This window comes from Myotis nattereri, assembly GCF_964212035.1.
Source record: "Myotis nattereri genome assembly, chromosome: 1".
NCBI lineage: Eukaryota > Metazoa > Chordata > Mammalia > Chiroptera > Vespertilionidae > Myotis > Myotis nattereri.
In genome coordinates, this window is record NC_138075.1 from 166,439,680 (window position 1) to 166,459,013 (window position 19,334).

A 19,334-nucleotide genomic window follows, 5' to 3' on the forward strand; every position below is an offset into this window, starting at 1 on the left:
GTAGGCCAAAGACATAGAATAATGCTTGGTGCATAACATGAACTCAATAAATATGTGTTAATCAAATAAGAGAAAGGCTTATGATTGTGTATAAGAATGCAAAATGTGATTTTACATGTGATGGAGTTAGCTAGGTGAAAGTAAATGGAATAAAGAACTTAGCAGGGGAAGCAGCATGTGCAAAGGCCCAGTTGCAGAAGAAATAATGGTCCAGTGCTGACAATCCTCAGAGGGGCTGGAATATAGAAAATGGGAAAAGTAATTTGTGATGCCTTGGAGATAGAAATGAACTACATTATAAAAATATTTTCAGGCCACATTGATAATCGTGGCCTTTATCTTTAGAGCAATCAGAAGCATTGCAGGATTTCAGGGAGGGTGGAGGCATGATATGATTTACATTTTGAGGAAATTATTCTTGTGACGCTGAGAAAGGTTTAGAGGGCAGCATAAATAGAAACAGGGAGTTCAATAAATCAGCTGTGTGATACCTCAGGTAACAGATGAAACCAGCTGCATTAGATGGTAATGGTGAAATGGAAGGAAGCTTATAGTCATGATACAAGGTCACATTGCTGTGCATTTTCTCCATGCCATTTAGAAGAGTTTGTAATTGCTCGTTTACTTATGACTATTGGTAATGTCTGGCTCTATTAATCTCTGATCTTCATCAAGCTGACATTATGTTAAGTTTAGCTCTCTACTCTACCCCAGGACTCAACACCACCATTGGTACCCAGTAACTGCTCCATAAGTATTTGTTGGTTGAATGAAAGTGTATTCAAAATTAAAACTATCTTATTACCATACATAAAAGTAAAGAGATATTTTCTTAATAAAACATGTGAAACACTGAATTTTAGAAATTAAAAAATTTCAAACTACTATAAGAACCTTAAATATATAGGAAGCCTAGAGTTTAGTATGATTTACAGCATTTCTAAAAGAAGGTCAGCTTAGGTAATTCCACAATGAATAGTTATCTCATGAGGCAATTTATCCCAGAAGCCAAATAACAGTGCTTTATAATTAATTCTTATAATCAGACAAAAATCTATATTGTTTTCACTTCCATTATTAAGCCTAGTTCTGAATTTTGGAACATAATAGAAAAAAAAAATCGAATCCTTTTATTATTTCCAAAGTTGTTTAAATATTTAAAGATGGCTCTGCAGAGTCTACTCTTTCAAGACTAGATAATCTCAATGGCTTCCAATGACATGCTTTCCAGACCTTTACAACCCTGAATGCCTTCTAGAGGCATTCTAGTCTGCCAATGCTTCTAAAATGTATTCCTACATTTGCATCACATTGCATATGTTCATGTTTTAAATTTATGAGGCAAAGATTCAACACAGTGCTGCAATTGTGATTTGACTACATTCTGTGTAATGGATATTAACATCATCTTTAAACAACTTAAAAAACTACAACTGACTAAAGACAAGTCACATACCTAAGTTGGGATCTTCTCATTCATAGCTCATTCTTCTATCTATATAAATATTTTCTGCTACATGTGAATGTCAAGATTTTCACAGTGTAAGCGTGATGATCAGAAAATTAAATGATCTTGCCATAATATATTTCCACTGATAATAATTATCAATGTATTTCTATTTTCCAGGAAGAATCTGAGAACTCTTTAAGTGCATTTTCACTTTTAAATAAATTAGACTGCTTGCCATATAAAAGCTTAGGTAATGTCGTTGCCAGTCAAGTCTTCTTTATGTAAAGCATGGTTTGTTTAAGGAATACACATCTGTTTTCTGAAAAACAATTCCAAATTGAGAAACTTGTCAATTTTAGTTAGGATAATAATAATACAAACCACATTAGCATGGTTATTTTCTTTCATTTAATAAGTAGTTTCATAAAAATCTTAAAATATATTTAAAACACATAAAACAAAATTATTAAGGATAGCTACTATTTTCATCTGTTTGTAGGTTTTCAACCCAAATAGAAATAATTTGTTTTAGTCATTATTTCTGATGTACAAAAATCCAATTACTGTAGGATAATTGAGTAGGTTGTTAATTGTGGAATCTAACTGAATCAGAATCCATTATAAACTCTATTATCTATGACTAAATGATAATTACTGCTATAAGTATTACATTAGCATAATAAATATGAGAAAATGTTGAGTATCTTTAAATTCTGAAATGTATTACTTTATTTATTGTCTTATCGGCTCTTCTAATACATAAAATAGGACTTGCATAATTTTGTAAAGGAACTGGTATAAATAAACATGGAAAAATTGAACCTGCATAAGAAAAATGTATGTCATAATATATAAAACTAACAATTGTTTTAATCAACAATCTTTACTGAGTACCTACTTGATGTAGGTAATCTATATATGTAAAAGCCTAATATGCTAAGTGTCCATCTGACTGTTCGAACGTTCGACCAGTCGCTATAACGTGCACTGACCACCAGGGCGCAGATGTTCTGACAGATAGGTTAGCTTGCTGCTGGGGTCCGGCCAATGGGGACTGGGAAAGACAGGTTGGACATGCCCTGGAGCCCTCCTGCGGTCTCTCCCTGGCCCTGATGCACTGGTGGGATCCTCAGCCTGGCCTGTGCCCTCTTGCTATCTGGGACCCCTTGGGGAATGTCAGAGAGCTGATTTTGGCCTGATCCCCACAGGCAAGGCCTAGGCACCCCACCAAATTTTATGCACTGGGCCTCTAGTATGTTAATAAGAAATTTAAGTTAACATCTATTATAGTATGTATTATATAATTTAATAACTAAAAATAATATTTACTAATATACATACATTTTATTTAACAATAGTATTTATTAATATACTATATGTAACTATATTATACATGTTTCCATAAGTGCATATGTTTCTGAACTGGATAGGCTGAACAGTTATTAGTTTTTTAATAAATACTGAATGTAATTAAATTTAGATTCATATTCAAAGCAGGTTTTTTCAAAATAACAAGTCCATGTGGTGTAATAATTATTGTGGTACAATAAATTAAGTCTCAGTTCATAGAATTCAAGAAAAAAATACCACCTGGACAGTCATCTAAAAACTAGACCAGATGATTATTTGAGGTTCCATCCATTTATATTAATCTCCATTTCTGGGTAGAAATTTCTATCTATCAGTTGAATAAATTTCCTTTGATTGTGGATAAGAAACAGTCCCTAAATACACCAGAACTAGTCCAATGATCTTCTAAGTTTTCCTTCAATAGTTATGTACTATGAATTCTAAAAACCTATATACTCCTTCATAAAATTTTTAGTTGATGCTTACTGAGAGGAACATATTACAGAATCCTCAAAAATGGCAAGAAAAGACAGTGAACTAAAAATAGGGTTCCTGATCACCACACCTGTTTCTTCATTCCCCCACCATGGGTGTTGGACATACAGGAGGCAGGCGGTGGGGGTGGGGTGAGGGTGGGTATCAAAGGCGCATTCATTCATCTCTGCCTTTACATAGACACTGCTAACGTAAGGCATCTAGATGATTTATCATGTCCTGATTTTAATTTCTTTTAAAGAAAATCATTTTTCTACTCTTCACTTTGCAAATATCTTTTTGACAAAAATGAAGCAAAATATTAATTTTATTAAATGAATTAGAATGTGCTGCACCTCTATGCTAATTACAATATTAGAACTTTTAGTTTTAATCCATTTGAACAACAATGTATTTGAATATGGCATTTTAAATATTGTACATTACCCACTTAAGCAGACACTCAAGCATGGATGATTAATGTGTGGACTGTAACACCCCATTTATATGAGCACTTAAGCCATTATTATGTATTCTGCTCAATGTATTCCGCTGGGGCTGTTCTTGTCCAAGCACATTACTTCCCTTAGGGGAGTTCTCCTATTCTAATAATTGTCCTTATCATTGCAATTGTGGTAGGATTTTTTTTCTTCTGTTATCTTCAGTTTGATATCTCTTATTAAAACTTTACACTAAAATGTTCTCCTAATGGAATCTTTTGTTAAATAGCATTCACAAAATGATGCTAGTGTTTAACTCTAATAATTTTTGTATTGAATAGTTTTGTCAATGACCTAATATTCAATAATTCTATATATTTATTAATTCAGAATAGACTAAGGGTGAATTAAAATTTTTAAATTTCAGGTTCTTAAAATATAACATTTCCCATTTGGTTATTGAAGTAGTTACGGGTTGTCTACTCCGTGAAAGGCACTGCGAGGGGCACTATGGAATCAGTGGAGAGTAAGATAGATCACTGCCTTCCTGGTCTTTCACTGAGTTGGAGATGACAGAGAAGTCTGGGGGTGAAAGACATAAGAAGAAAAGTGCAATGAAGAATAGAGATGGCGGTGGGCGCCCTCCTTGTGTCACTGGGCATGGAAGACCTTAGACCCTGGGGCGTAAGAAGTTGTAATAGTGAAGCGAAGGGTACCTGCCAGTCCTTATTCATCTTTGATCTGCATATTTGTCATCCTTTTAATTGAATCCATCTAATTTTACGCATTTTCCTGTCCTGCCCTTCTTAAAGGAAAGGGAAACTATTTCTATTCCATTTTTTTTTTTTGTTTCCTTTGGTTCTCCTTCTTCAGCCAGATTCTCATTTTTATCCCTGTGTTATATGGAGAAATATAGCAGTTTTATAACTCAAGATTTATCATGGGAAGCTGTAGAAATGGAAAGGCTGGCCAAAGTCAGACCAGTTAGCACTGAGTCGTATATCTACTATAAACAATCTCCATGGGCAAGGAAGGGGTCTGACACCAGAACTGTGGTTTTCACAGGGAAGGAGCATGAGAGTTGAAAGGTCAGGGTGAACTCCAGATCCAGGTGGTTGAAAGGTCAGAACTACACAAACACTGGGTGAATTAGAGCACGTGGCCCTTCTGTGATTATACGTGTGCAGGTTTTGAATAGATGGATGTCAGGATAGGTATATCCCTAAACCAGCAGTTTTCAAACAGTGTGCTGCAAGGATTTTTAACACATGAATGCCTGACTATTTAGTCAGGGGCACTGACCTCTTTTCCCTTAAATTGTCAAATTAAAAAATGATAACAACCAACACAGCAATAGCCAGCCTGTGTGAATGAGTCAAAATGATACATATTTTTGTCAGAGCGGCAAAAAAAGATATTTTCTGGTGTGCCGCAGAATTTTTGCAATTAGTTTATGTATGCGATGAGGTGAGAAAGGTTGAAGATCATTTTGCTCTAAACTATTATACAAGTCAATTGCTGTGGTATTTTGGGCAATCTCTCTCTGGAAGGGACTGTGCTAGGAACTGGGGATATAAAGCTCAAAACCAGGAAAGCAATTTTCAGTGTCTTCGCAGTAAAGATGTGGACACAGATATGCAAATAAATACCATGCCCAGGGGAGGGAGTGATTATCTCCTTCTCAGGGAAGGGCCAGTGCTTACTCCAGAGACAAGAAATAAGTCGCTTTGATGGATGAGCAGTAATTTAACAGCAAACTCCATAACAAGTGGACATGTCTCTTCTCCTCACGTGAAGTAAGAAGATGTCTTAGGAAGTAAATCAGGAAATTATGCAGGGCCGGGCCAAACAGAAAATCAGAAGACTGAGATCGCACATTGCTTCATCCCCATTCCCCGCCCAGTCCAGCTACTGACTATGCAAGGCTTAGTTTTGGGGATGGAGGTTTGCACAGAGTTCTAAAGAAGCTGGGGCAAAGCCTTCTACATTTGACCTTGAATGGCAAGAGATATGCAGTAGAAAAGTCAGGAGAAATGGTGTCAACCGTGAAATCTACCAGACACCCAGGAGGGCATGAACTTCAGTGAGATGCTCACAGAGGCAAAGCAGCACCATCTGCAAGGAGCAGAAACCTACAGTTCTGAAACATGACTATTTGTTTACTGTTCTGTGTTATAGTTGATACTTCCTTGTCATATAGCAAAATGTCATGTTGTCTCAACTATTTTGAGGGAAATAGGCTGCCGTCCATGCCTAATTCAAAATATTAACCCTAAGAGAGGATATAGATAGGAGCATGAAAAAAATAAATAAAAATTAAGTGGACTCTAGTCATGTGTGGGGGCTGGGACTGAGAGTGGAAGATTCCGGAATCAGTGTTCAGAAATGTCCCTGAAATATTACCCTGCCTTGAAGTCGACAGCGCCCTTATAGAGAAATGATTGAGCATTGATATCTTGGCTCTTCTATGAGGTAAACAGACTCAGGAAAGGCTGGAGAGGCCATGGGTTCCATGATATTAAGAGATCCTGTTCTTTGGAAATCCTACACAGAGGAATCCACCAGCCAGTCACCAGGTGTAAGACACTCATTCCTGGAACGGACTGGATATGTACAAAGAGAAAAAGACTAAAGCAAATGAGACTCATACCAGAATCCGTGGCAGTGCTGGGCGAGCTCATAACTGGTTCAGAAGGGCTCTGGCATCCACGGCCTTATCAAGGCAGAACTTCAAACACAACCCTGTCCATGGCCTAGTCATCCAATTCCAGCAAATTCTTCTGTTTAGGTGTTCCAAATCCATTCCATCCCAGCATGTTCTAAACAAAGGTAACAGAGTGTATCCCCGGATGGGAGCCTTCCATGGGAACACAGCAAGGGCTATTTCACCCTGTGGGAAACCAGGGCAACCTTCCAGCCCTGCTTCCTGGCCTCCCGCATTTCTTTGGATTCAGGCACCACCGGAAAGTCATGACGGTTTGAATGCTCAGATATCTGCATATTGACGTTTTTCTCCTTTAATTTAATAAGAAAGCTACAAATTTTAGCATGCATAAGAATTGCTGGGCAAATGTGTACACACAAAACATGTACTATTCTCTAGAATTGATTTAAAGGATTTTTCAAAGATAAGTGGGGCTGAAATTATTTTAATTATTCTGACTCTCAAAATTTACTTCAATGGCTCCACTAATAGTATTTGTGCCTGTGGTTGCTTATATTATAATGCCATACAGAATGTGACCTATTTTTATGATGACTTATGTATATGGGAACATACCTAAAATAAGAATTATCTTTCAATGATCCCGTGGGACCTACTATTTAATACCACAAAAGAAATGAAAACAATGTCATATGTGAACTAATCACAAGTTTTTAAATGAGTCTATTTTAGTATATTTCTGGGAGGTTCCGGCTTTGAAAACTATGACATAAAATGCAGAGAAATGCAATCAGACGAGTTTCTACCAGGAAAAGGGTTCATTTTTTACTCTGCAGCTCAAATCAGCTCCTACATGACATTTATGTATCCTTAAGCTTTAAATCAGCGCTGCACAGTGGGGGCGAGGTGGGCAGCTATCAGAATCACCCAGGAAGCCTTTTCAAACAGCACCAGCCCTTCTCCCCCGCATTGCCTCCTCCCCATGAGATGCTGCCTAAGATGTGTCTCTGAACTTGAGGAATACCATCTGTTCCCTTACAAATAGGCATTTTTATCTCCAAAAGGGCAGGTTTCTGCACATGAGCCTCTAACATGCCTGGTGGTGGTGGTGGGGGGGGGGAGCTGAAACATACATCAGTGCCATAATTTTTCAATTGAATGCTGACATGTTAAAAATGGATATGTTTATATTTTCTGAGTGATATGTTCAGGTGGTTAGACCCTTGTACTAATGAGATAAATATTGCTACTCATATAGGTCAATAAGCTTCATTCTGTGAGACTTTCCTAAATGCAAACATTTGTAGAATTAAGTAAAAAAGTGTGTGAGACGCCGCTCAAATTAACACTATTAGAAAAGTGTGGTGGGTGAGTAACGTCAGCTTTTTATCGCAAAGAGCGTTAAAAACCACTGCTATTATACACTTGTTTCCCGTTGCTTAAATTCCTATGAGGACTGTGTCACAGTCCCTGGGGGGTGCTTTTTTCCATTTAAAAAACATTGTGAGGATTTGTAGATATTGTTCTGTTCTCCACAGAACTGACCTTCCAGGCCTCCTTTGATACAAGCTTTTTTGAATATAAGGTACAAACATAAACACTTTTGCTACTCACATTTTATTTTTTACATTGTAGTCACATAATTGAATCATTTTGTGCTAGCATGCTTTTGCCAAATATCTGAAATACAAAATATGTTGAGTTTTTATACTAAGTATTCATAAGTTACATTTTTCACTTCTGTCAATAAAAATGTTGGTATGAACTAAGGTAAAACAAAAAGTACTTATGGAATTATATTTAAATTATTACAAATATATTTGATAGGACAAGTGTTTATATCTGTGAAATGACTACAAGATTTCTGAAACCTCATTTTCAGGAAGATTCTTATTTACTGAAATATGTTAATAATATTTTAAGATAGCTAACATTTATTAATGTTTATGCAATCCCATGCATGGTGAGTAGTGTTTTATGTGAATTAATTTGTTCAGCTCTTATAACAGCATGATAAGGTAGTTATTATCAATATCTAAATTTAGACAAGAGTGCTGATGAAAAATTTATCATATTTCACAAAGTAAGGGATAGAGCAGGGATTAGAATCAGGCACATTTAGCTGTTTTGTTGTTAATCCTCACCCAAGGATATATTTTTTCAATACATTTTGATTGATTTCAGAGAGGAAGGGAGAGAGATATAAACATCAATGATGAGAGAGAATCACTGATCGGCTGCATTCCCCACACTGAAGATCAAGCCCACAACCTGGGCATTTGCCCTGACCAGGAATCGAACCATGACTTCCTGGTTCATAGGTCAACACTCAACCACTGAGCCATGCTGGCTGGGTCCACGGATATTTTTCCATTGATTTTTAGAGAAAGTGGAAGGGAGGGGGAGAGATACAGAGAAAGAAACATCAATGTGAGAGAGACACATTGATTGGTTGCCTCCTGCACACACCCCAACCGGGCACCAGGGATCCAGCCTCCAATTAACGTAAGTGCCCTTGATTGCAACTGAGCCCGGGACCCTTCAGTCCTCTGGCCAACGCTCTAATACTGAGCCAAACTTGCTAAGGCAAGAACCCAGCAAGTTTGCAGCAGAGTGTGTGCTTCAAAACGCGTGGTCAGGGTCCAGGCCCACCGGTTCTCTGTGACTTACCTGCTGAATGCTGCTTTCCCCACAGAACAAAATAATCCCCACGCATGTCAGTGGCCTCCCAGAGTGGATATTGTAGAGGTGCCCATAGCTTTCAAATCCGTACTGCCCTGTGTGTGTGTCTTCATTATGGGCATTCTGGGTACCTCACTGACACACAATTGCCTTCAGAATGTAGGATAGTTCCCCTTTTTAAGTTGTTTCCCACTGAGGCCCGTGGTGCTGATGTAAGGTGGTCTTGCTGTTTCCTCCTTTTATCCCAAAGGGTTTCTGTATTCCCCTCCCTCACAAGTGGACCCCATGGAAAACGCTGGATAGAAACAAGGCCTGACTTCTTTGCTCTTCTCTTTCCTTTTTTGCCATAATTTTTAGAGATAGAATGAGGTCTGCACTTTGGGGTTATTCACTTCCCCATATTATATCCTCTAGATCAGGAAGTTTAATGACCTCAATCTTTTTTTTTTTAAATATATTTTATTGATTTTTTACGGAGAGGAAAGGAGAGGGATAGAGAGTTAGAAACATCGATGAGAGAGAAACATCAATTCAGCTGCCTCCTTACACACTCCCTACTGGGATGTGCCTGTAATCAAGGTACATGCCCTTGACAGGAATCCAACCTGGGACCCTTCAGTCCTCAGGCTGATGCTCTATCCACTGAGCCAAACTGGTCAGGGCTAATGGCCTCAATCTTAATTACAAGTAGCATCTTTCTCTACACTATGCAGGCTAATTTTAAATGTTTATTATTTTTTAAATTACAGTTGAAATTAAATATTGTATTAGTTTATTTTTCTAGTAAATTGATATTTTTATTTTGCTAAACAGTCAATTTTTTTAGAAAATTAAAAAGCTTATGTGACTGTTTTCAAATCTTAGCTATGGTGAATTGTGCTGCTATGAACATAGGGGTGCATATATCCTTTCTGATTGGTGTTTCTGGTTTCTTGGGATATATCCCTAGAAGTGGGATCACGGGGTCAAATGGGAATTCCATTTTTAACTTTTTGAGGAAACTCCATACTGTTTTCCACAGTTGCTGCACCAGTCTGCATTCCCACCAGCAGTGCATGAGGGTTTCTTTTTCTTCACATCCTCTCCAGCACTTGTCATTTGTTGATTTGTTGATGATAGCCATTCTGACAGGTGTAAGATGATACCTCATTGTTGTTTCGATGTGCATCTCTTGGATGATTAGTGGTACATTTACACAATGGAATACTATGCTGTTGTAAAAAAGAAGACATTCTTACCATTTGCAACAGCATGGATGGAACTGGAGAGCATTATGCTAAGTGAAATAAGCCAGTCAATGAAAGAAAAATACCACATGATCTCACTCATTTATGGATAATAAAGACCATTATAAACTGATGAACAAAAATAGACACAGAGGCAGAGCATCATCGAACAGATTGTCAAATTACAGCAGGAAGACCAGGGAGGATTGTGGGGTGGCGGGGAGGGTAAGAGATCAACCGAAGGACTTGTATGCATGCATATAAGCATAACCAATGGACACAAGACACTGGGGAGTAGGGGAGGCCGGGGGAATGTTAAGGGGGGGAAAAAGGAGACATATGTAATACTCTTTGTAATATTTTAAGCAATAGAACAAAATTTAAAAAAAGCTTATGTGACATATTTCCAAACATTGTCTCTTTATGTTCATTAAAACAGTGATTTTCCTTTTTAAATATTATATTAAAGTGTACAGCATAGTAGTTAGACATTGTTGTAACTTACAAAGTGATTTCCCCAATAAGTAAAGTATTCACTTGGCAGCATACATATTTATTACTCCGTACAACATTATTGGTTATATTCCCCATGCGGTACTTTACATCTATGTGACTATTTTGTAACTACCAATCTGTACTTCTTAATCTTTTCACCTTTTTCATAGAGCCCCTCAATGTCCCTCCCATCTGACAACTGTCAGTCTGTTTTCTGTATCTGTGAGTTTGTTTCTGCTTTGTTTGTTCAGTTATTTATTTAGATTCCACATATCAGTAAAAATCATATGGTATTTATCTTTGTCTGACTTATTTCACTTAGCATATATCCCCTATGTCTCTTTTGCCACAAAAGGTTAGAGTTCATTCTTTTTTATGGCATATCTAAGCTAATTTTTAAAGCCATTGTTTGACTATAGACATAGAAATTCCATCTTGCAGTTCAGAAACTACATGTGAATTCTTTCCCTTATGCATTTCTGCTCAACCAAAACCATAAGCTAGTTATTAATAATAGGAAAAGAGTGATGGAAAGACAGACATTATAGGCATGATATTTGGGCAGCTTCACCAGGAAGCTGCAATTTCACATTCTCCAGGGAACCACTGGTCCATTCCTCACAGATCACTAGGAGAAGGGGTCCTACAAAGGGGAGATAGATGGATGCTCAGTGATGTTAGGATGACTAGGGAAGGTGTTTGTCAGCCACACCTGGGAACAGAGATCATTGGCCATTTCAAGCCAGTGAAAATTAGGGAATACATACTCCCCTAAACAAAGGAATTATCTCTCTTGGCTCCTGGCTCTTGGCTCTTGACTTTTGACTCTTGGCTTGTGGGCTGGCTCTCTCCTTCCTGATTCCTTGCATTCGCCCATATGACCCACAGCCATGGGGACTCACATGCGATGGACTGATGGACTACAGTGGGAAACACTAACTAAGCTAGCCAGATGATGTATTGGACTGGACACTGACTCTGATTCTGTTCCTATGAAAGCCACAGCTCTACTTCTTTTATGGCAGGAATAAGGGAGAAAGGACCTTGGAAACTCAGGGACTTAATTCCATGTAAATAAAAATCATTTGTTCTTCTGTGCAAATCTCAGAAAATTCTTTTTATTGGTATATTACAACAATTCCACTCCCATAAGCAACAGATGGGGACCTTTCCCCACTGGTAACATAACCACAAGTGTGGCCATTTCCTGCACATTTCCCTTTATTCCCACATAGATGGGTGCCTTGCAATGACTATGAGAACTATTCTGTTTATGGAAAGGCAAAAGAGAAGAGCTCATTGATACATTTAAAAAACACTACTCATTTAATATATGTTGACCAACAAGTTCACTGTTGCTACAGAGTCCAAGGTGTCTGAGACTCAAATTTGAATCACAAATACCATATAAATTAATAGAAGGAAGCTATACATTTATAGCATATCAATAGTAGGTGATATAAAAGCATGTGGACATCAGGAAAAGACTGAGCAGTTCTAACTGTACGGCTCAGGGAAAACTTTATACTGGGCTAGCACATTTGAACTAGATTTCGAAAAGTGATTGGCCTACTTGTGAGAAAGGAAATTTCAGGTAGAGCAACTGTCATGGGAAAATGCAAAAAGACTTCAAGTTATCAATTTTCCAGGTAATAGGCTCTGACCAGACTAAAGACTTTATTCCTGGGAGAATGGGAGTTGGCAATGCCGAGGGCATGGAAGCAGAGGTAAAGTTCTAACACCAGTTTGCAGATGTCAACACCATTCCTCAAATAATTTATCTTATTTTTTAAGGAGGGAAGGGAAAGGGAGGAAGAGGAGAGAGAGAGAGAAAGAGAGAGAGAGAGAGAGAGAGAGAGAGAGAGAGAGAGAGAGAGAGAGAGAAAGTGAGAAGAGAAAAGAGAAATATCAATGTGAGACAGACACGTTGACTGGTTGCCTCCCTCTCATGTCCTGATTGGAGGTGGGGAGTAAACCTCTACCCAGGTACCTGGAATCTAACCAGCCACCCTTCAGTGCTTGGGCCAATGCTCCAACCACCAAGCAACACTGGCCAGGGCTCAAATAACTTATTTTAAATATTCTTGGGATGTCTTAGCCTTTGCTGGTATTGAAATAGATTGTCTCTAAGTTATTTGGTCCTATCTCCTACAATCACAAATTTGCTCAATAAATTTGTGAATTTATAACCAGCATAATTTGTGGCCTGTGGCTGGGATACTCAATAAGATGAAAAGTAAACCATTGCATGTAAATGGTCTCTGTGTTTTTGTCAGCAGACAAAAAATAAATTAAAAAGTGGTTTTCTTTGACCTCACTAGTGTCAGAAATGTGAAGTGAAATATATCTGGGAGAATAATAATCATCAAGAGATTTTCCTGGCCCTAACAATAAATAAAATAGCAAATGACAACAGAAAAAAAATAATTGGTTAAATTAAAATACACATAAGTGTATTATATCATTGACTCATTTACTTTTCTCCATTATGCAACCACTCTTTTTTAAAATATATTTTTTTGTTGATATCAGAGAAGAAGGGGGATGGAAAGAGAGATAGAAACAGCAATGATGATAAAGAATCATTGATCAGCTGCTGCCTCCTGCACACCCCCCAGCAGGGATCAAGCCTGCAACCTAGGCATGTGCCTTGACTGGGAATCAAACCATGACCTCCTGGTTCATAGGTCAACGCTCAACCACTGAGCCACACACGTAGGCCAGGCTGTAAGAACTATTAGGGCCTTCTAAGAGTTAGGCATTGAGGCAGATAATGCTAATGAATAAAATATTACTATGGTAAAGTAAAATCCTTCTTGAGAAGCTCAAAGTCTAGAGAATAATTACATATGAACAAGCAAGCCAAACATTGCATGGGCTTTCTCCTTAAAAGTACTCGAATTTTAATCTTTTCCTAAATCTCAATGCTAGCTAGCTCACTGAATTCTGCTCTATAATACCAGGCTGTTCTTGGCCAGTGGGGCCATCTGGTGGATGGTGGAGGATGTTGTTGATAATAAAAATGTTGCCTCACAGTTCATTGCTTTCACCTCATTCTTTTTAGCTTTTGTTTCACACAATTCTGGTTAAAATACTTCTGGGCAATTTTGACTTGAATTGTTTTTTTTTAATTTCTTTCTTTATATTTTTCATTTGTTTTCCTCAATTTTGTCAGAAATAAATGTATTTCCCTTACTACCTTCTTGGTTCCTTTTAATTCAATATATTAACCAAAACCCAACCATGATCAAGATAATGCTAGTTAGCATTAGTGCAACATCTATGCTAAAGAAAACAAAATCCACTATTTCCATTTGAAATTAGACATGAAGTAGAAGTGGCTCCATTGTTGAGTTATTGGAAATATCATGAAATGAACTTAGAAATATTAATATTTTACATTTTCTTCTTTATACTACTTTCTACCATAAGCACAAACGTCACATTTTTTTTATATTTGTTTGATTTGATTGTAATTTATGGCTTCATTTCTTGATTGGATTACATGCTCAGCAATATTGTTGTTTCCATACACCAGATACATGATCAACAGGATTTCATAGGTGCAGTTCTAGACCATAACTTATGACATTTTTCTATAATATAAAGCACAACACAGTTCTAACAATGAACTTAGAAATACATTTAGGAAAAACTGAATATAAAATATTTTTAATATGTAATAACTAATTTGTTTATATATTATAAAAGAGTCTTATAAATTGTTTCTTTACCTTTGAAATAATTATTGATTATCCCTTATGTGCCAGACATAAAATATTAAGGACTACAAAAAATAATCTGGTCATGTAACCAAAATGTTGGTTAATCATTACAATATATCAGTATTGAACAAACCATTGAAGTCCCAATTAACACCTGTTATCCCAACAAATTTATGTGTCCCTCTCAACCTTTATATCTTATTTCTAATTATTTAATGCTTTTAATTAAGTTGAGGGTAGCTTACTGTTACAAGTAGCTTTTCAAGGTTTCATAATTTATTCTTAATTATATCATGAATATTTAATGTTAAAAATTTTTCATCCTGTGTTCTGGAATTAGTAGCCACCATCCCAGTTGAACATTGCGTATACATCCCTTCACTTTTTTCCTACTCCTCATTACATTTAAGCTCTCACTGTTTCTCCTCTTGATTATTGAAATGGACTTCATGATTTTTCTTTCAGATTTAATCCACTTTGCACATTGATGCAAGACATGGTCATGATATAATTGCATTGACCAAAACCTTTTGGTAGTTTTCTAGTATATACATAATGTGTGATAGACCACCTAGCAAACCATGAAAGGCTTTTCGAAAATTAGTCCTATTTTCCTGTCTAAATTTACCTTTTGGTATTTGCCTGCATCCAGATAAACTTGGGTTCAGATCCCATTCTGACTATAATTTAGAGAGGGAAGTTATTTTACTCCTCTGAGCCTTAATTTTCTCACTCATGCTTAAAATGAAGATAATAATATCTACTTCATACATAATGCTGTGTGTATTAAATGAATATATATATATATATATATATATATATATATATATATGCCTAACTAATGATAGTTCAAACATATTACCAGGTAGAATTGTTTTTAAATTACAATTAGTAATATTATTAAGTATAATGCTTTCTGGGCTTCAAAATAAGTCATTTAATATTTGACATACATGTTCCACTCTTCTTTCCTGCTTTTGCCTCAGTGGTTTCCTCTGCCTGAAATTCTCTCCTCTCCAACTCAGCAAACAGAAATTCTATTTACCCTTCAAGGACCAGGCTTAATGTAATCTCATTTAAGACTCTGCTGATCAGTTCAATTTAAAATAAATTTAATTGATTTGAACACACCTCTCATAGCCATGTATCCATACTTCTCCCACTGTACTCCCCAGGGTCACCCAATTCAGTACTGTAATCTCTTTTATTTTCTGCTAGCTTGTTAGCACTACTGGGGAGATTAGCATCTGATTTATCTTGAGCTTAATCTGAGGACATGATTTCTCATTCTATGCATACCAGACACTTCTAACTGTGATCATGCTACATTAAAAAATCACTCAGAACTCGGTATCTGAACACAACAAGCATTTTTGGTTTTGTTTGTTTTTACTCATGGGTCACTGGGTCTGCTGCAGTTCTGTTAAGCTGGGTTGGACCCAGACTCTGGACTCCAGACAGTAGACACTAGGCTTCAGGCTGTACATCTCTCCATGTATGTCTCATTCACCTTGGACTGATGGTTATTTGGAGAATGTTCTTCTCATGATTACGGCAGGAGCACATGAAAACAGGTGCCGTGAAAGGAACTGGCACATCTTCCCACAGTCATTGACAAAAGCAACCATCAATGAGGCAGGGAACTCGATCCCACCTGTAGTGAGTAGGATTGCAATTGCAAAAAGCAATTCTATTAACAAGGAAAGAGTAGGGCCAGGCATAATGCAATCTAGCTCACTACAGTTTCTTTGGTACTCCTTTTTCAGGACAGAAATTCCCTGTAATGGACTTTGAGAAAGGGGGCCTAAGACAACAAGGATTTCTAACCGGATTTTAGGACAGTAAAATCACAGGATTTGTATATGTGAAGGTCATTCTGGGGTATGTGGAGAGTATGGATTGGAATGTGAGAGCAAACTGGCTACTAAGGAAGTAATTATGAGACGCCATGTGGAACTTGCCAATGTATTGTGTGTCTGTGGTTATGGAGATTATGGGATAGATCCTGGAGATCTTTAAGTAGTAAAATTGCATGAGTTTAGAAATTGAATAGGTGATGTGAGCAAAAGTAAAGGAGATATGGAGAACAGCACCAAGTTTAGGGTAGGATGGTATAATTCACATCATTAATGTTAGTCTTTAGATGATTATGTAAATTAAATAAAATGAGCAATATGGAACATACTTCATCATAATAATGTCCTAAGTATTGACACATTATAAAGCATTTTCAGACACAGTTCATTTTTAGGGCAACGCCATGTGTTCATATTGTCCAGTGGAAAGAAGTTACAGGAATATCTGAGAAATAAGTTAGATAAATGTAGACTTAAATCTATGTTTCCTGATTCAGAATCATCCCACCATTGTATAGAGTATTTTTTGTTCAACCTGTAACATGAGAAAAATGACTTTGGTCCAATTTGGCAATTAAATTTAAAATAAAATGAGGTATTACAAAAGCTCTCTTACATAATAATTAAATATCTATCTCCAGTCATTTTTTTCTAAATTACATATTCTATTATTTTGTTGAGCCTTTCATTGTTTTCTTCATATTATAGCAGTTACGTCATCTTACACAAATGAAGAAATCACACTGAACTTTATTTCCTTCTTTTTATTTATTTCTTTTTTTTGTTCTCTTTTCCTCCTCTCTTCTTTCTCAGTCTTTCATGTCATCTTTCATTATTTATGGTTTTCTTTCTATTTTGCAAATATTATCTCTATGCCCCAACTATAGAGAAGACTCTATCTCAGTGTTATATACTTCCCAAAAGTTCAATATACTTTAGTGAACTAAAGAATATAGAGTCTACTCCATCCTTTCATTTTGCAATGAGATAGAAAAATACTCCTCCCTTTTACTCAAGTAAAGAGAGAATTACTTTCCATCTACAACTCTCTGAATATACTCTGCCATCTCATGGCTTCATAGCTTCTCTTTGTAGCTTCCTCTAGTCTCTTCTCTAAGACAGAATTGTGTCCAAAATACGTGATCCAGCCAGCATTCATACACCCTTTTCTTTATTCACCACAGGTGACTGGTCTAGGATGACCACTTGACAGGCTATCAAGAAAATGGAAAGTGCTTGGGCTGAGACCGCCCAGAAATATTTGTGGAAGGTGCCTAAGGTGGCTGCACCCCCTGGGCCTGTTGCTCCTTCTTCTTTCTGCCTGGAAAGTGCAACATGATGCCTGAAACTTGAAAAGCCAACAAGCCACTGAGAGAATGAAAGCCACACATTATGGGACAGGGAACCAAGGCATGAAAAGAGCATGAGTGAGCTGCTCCTGGTTCATAATGGCCCTGGACTGCCTACTTCTAGACTTCTATTGTTAGAGAGAAATACTCCCTTTGTGTGAAGCTTGGCATTACTGATACACAAGTGCTTAAATCTTGCTCGTAGGTGATTTTCTTATCAGATACCCTTTTTCAAAATTTTCTCTTATCCACGCGTTTCCATAACATCTTGGCCTTTATGTGTAATCCTTTTGTTGATCCATCTATATTGTTGTTAGTCTACAAGCCTTTTACTCATGAGTACTCTTCCCCAGGGATTCTGGGATATATCCACAATAGGATAGGGGCTGAGTAAAAGTTTTGAAAATTAAATTGAATTGAGATAAGTTGAATTGAATTGAGTTGAGTTGAATTGAATGTATTCAATTCTCCCAGGCATTGGAAAAAATAATCTAATAGGGGCCATTTTCAGTCCTCCTTAACCAATTCATTTGCTACAGTGATGTACTGTTGCACAAAACTCAAGTGTGGAGAAGAACTCATTCTGCCTCAACACCATGGGTAAGCATATTTATTTTGTCAGCTCTACATCCGTTCTTTTGGTTTCTATTCCTCCTCTTCACCATATTGATTTTACTTTGAGGGAAGCTGTTCTTCCAACTCTCAATGCCAGTTTCCACTTGCAGAAATGGGCACATGATCCAGGCCTTGCCATTGAGTATATTCCAACCATTGGCCAAGGTAAGAGTATGCAACCCAAGATAAGCCAAGAACATAATTCTGGAATTTTGTTTGCTAGTTGGGAAAGAAAATGCTCTTTGTGCTGAGACTGATCATGGTAAAGACATCATAAATCTGGAAGTGCCAGGAATCCCAGTGTGGACATCACAGGTCTATGAATGAACTCCAAAGAGAAAGGGGCAGAACCAAAAGATTGAAGGGAATTGGAATGAGAAACCAAGTCCTGTGAGTGGGGATATTTCAGTACTTGGGTCTAGAAAATGATCTCTTAAATTAAACTGGCATTCATAAATATTAACTGTTTGTGACTTGGGGAAAATTACTTAACCATTCTGTTTCCTTGTGTATAATATGAGGATGATTATAGCACCTCGATTTAATCTTCACTTTGAAGTTTAAGTGAGATATCACATGTAAAAAACTTAGAACAGTGTCAGATACAGAGCATGATCAATACATATTAGCCTTTGTTAATATAGACATTTTAATATATGGCATTTGAGTTATGTACAGCAATAAGTTCTCTTTTTTGCTTACACTGGTTTGAGCTGGGGTTCTATCACTTTCAACCAAAAGGGTCTTGTCTAAAACAATTAACATAAAGCATAAAGCCCCACAGTGTATGGGTTTATGGCAGGCCAAATTCCCTTCTGGGGACTGAGGCAGAGAAGGGGGATTGAACCAATTGACCCAAGACCATCTGGCTCTCCTTAGTTGATGTCTATCAGTAATTTTACCTCCAACGCCTAGTTTGGAAAAGAGTTTCTTCATCACCATCCTATTTATATTCACAAATATCCTCCTTCTATACTTCCTGCTAGGATGATTCCTTTTAAAAAGAT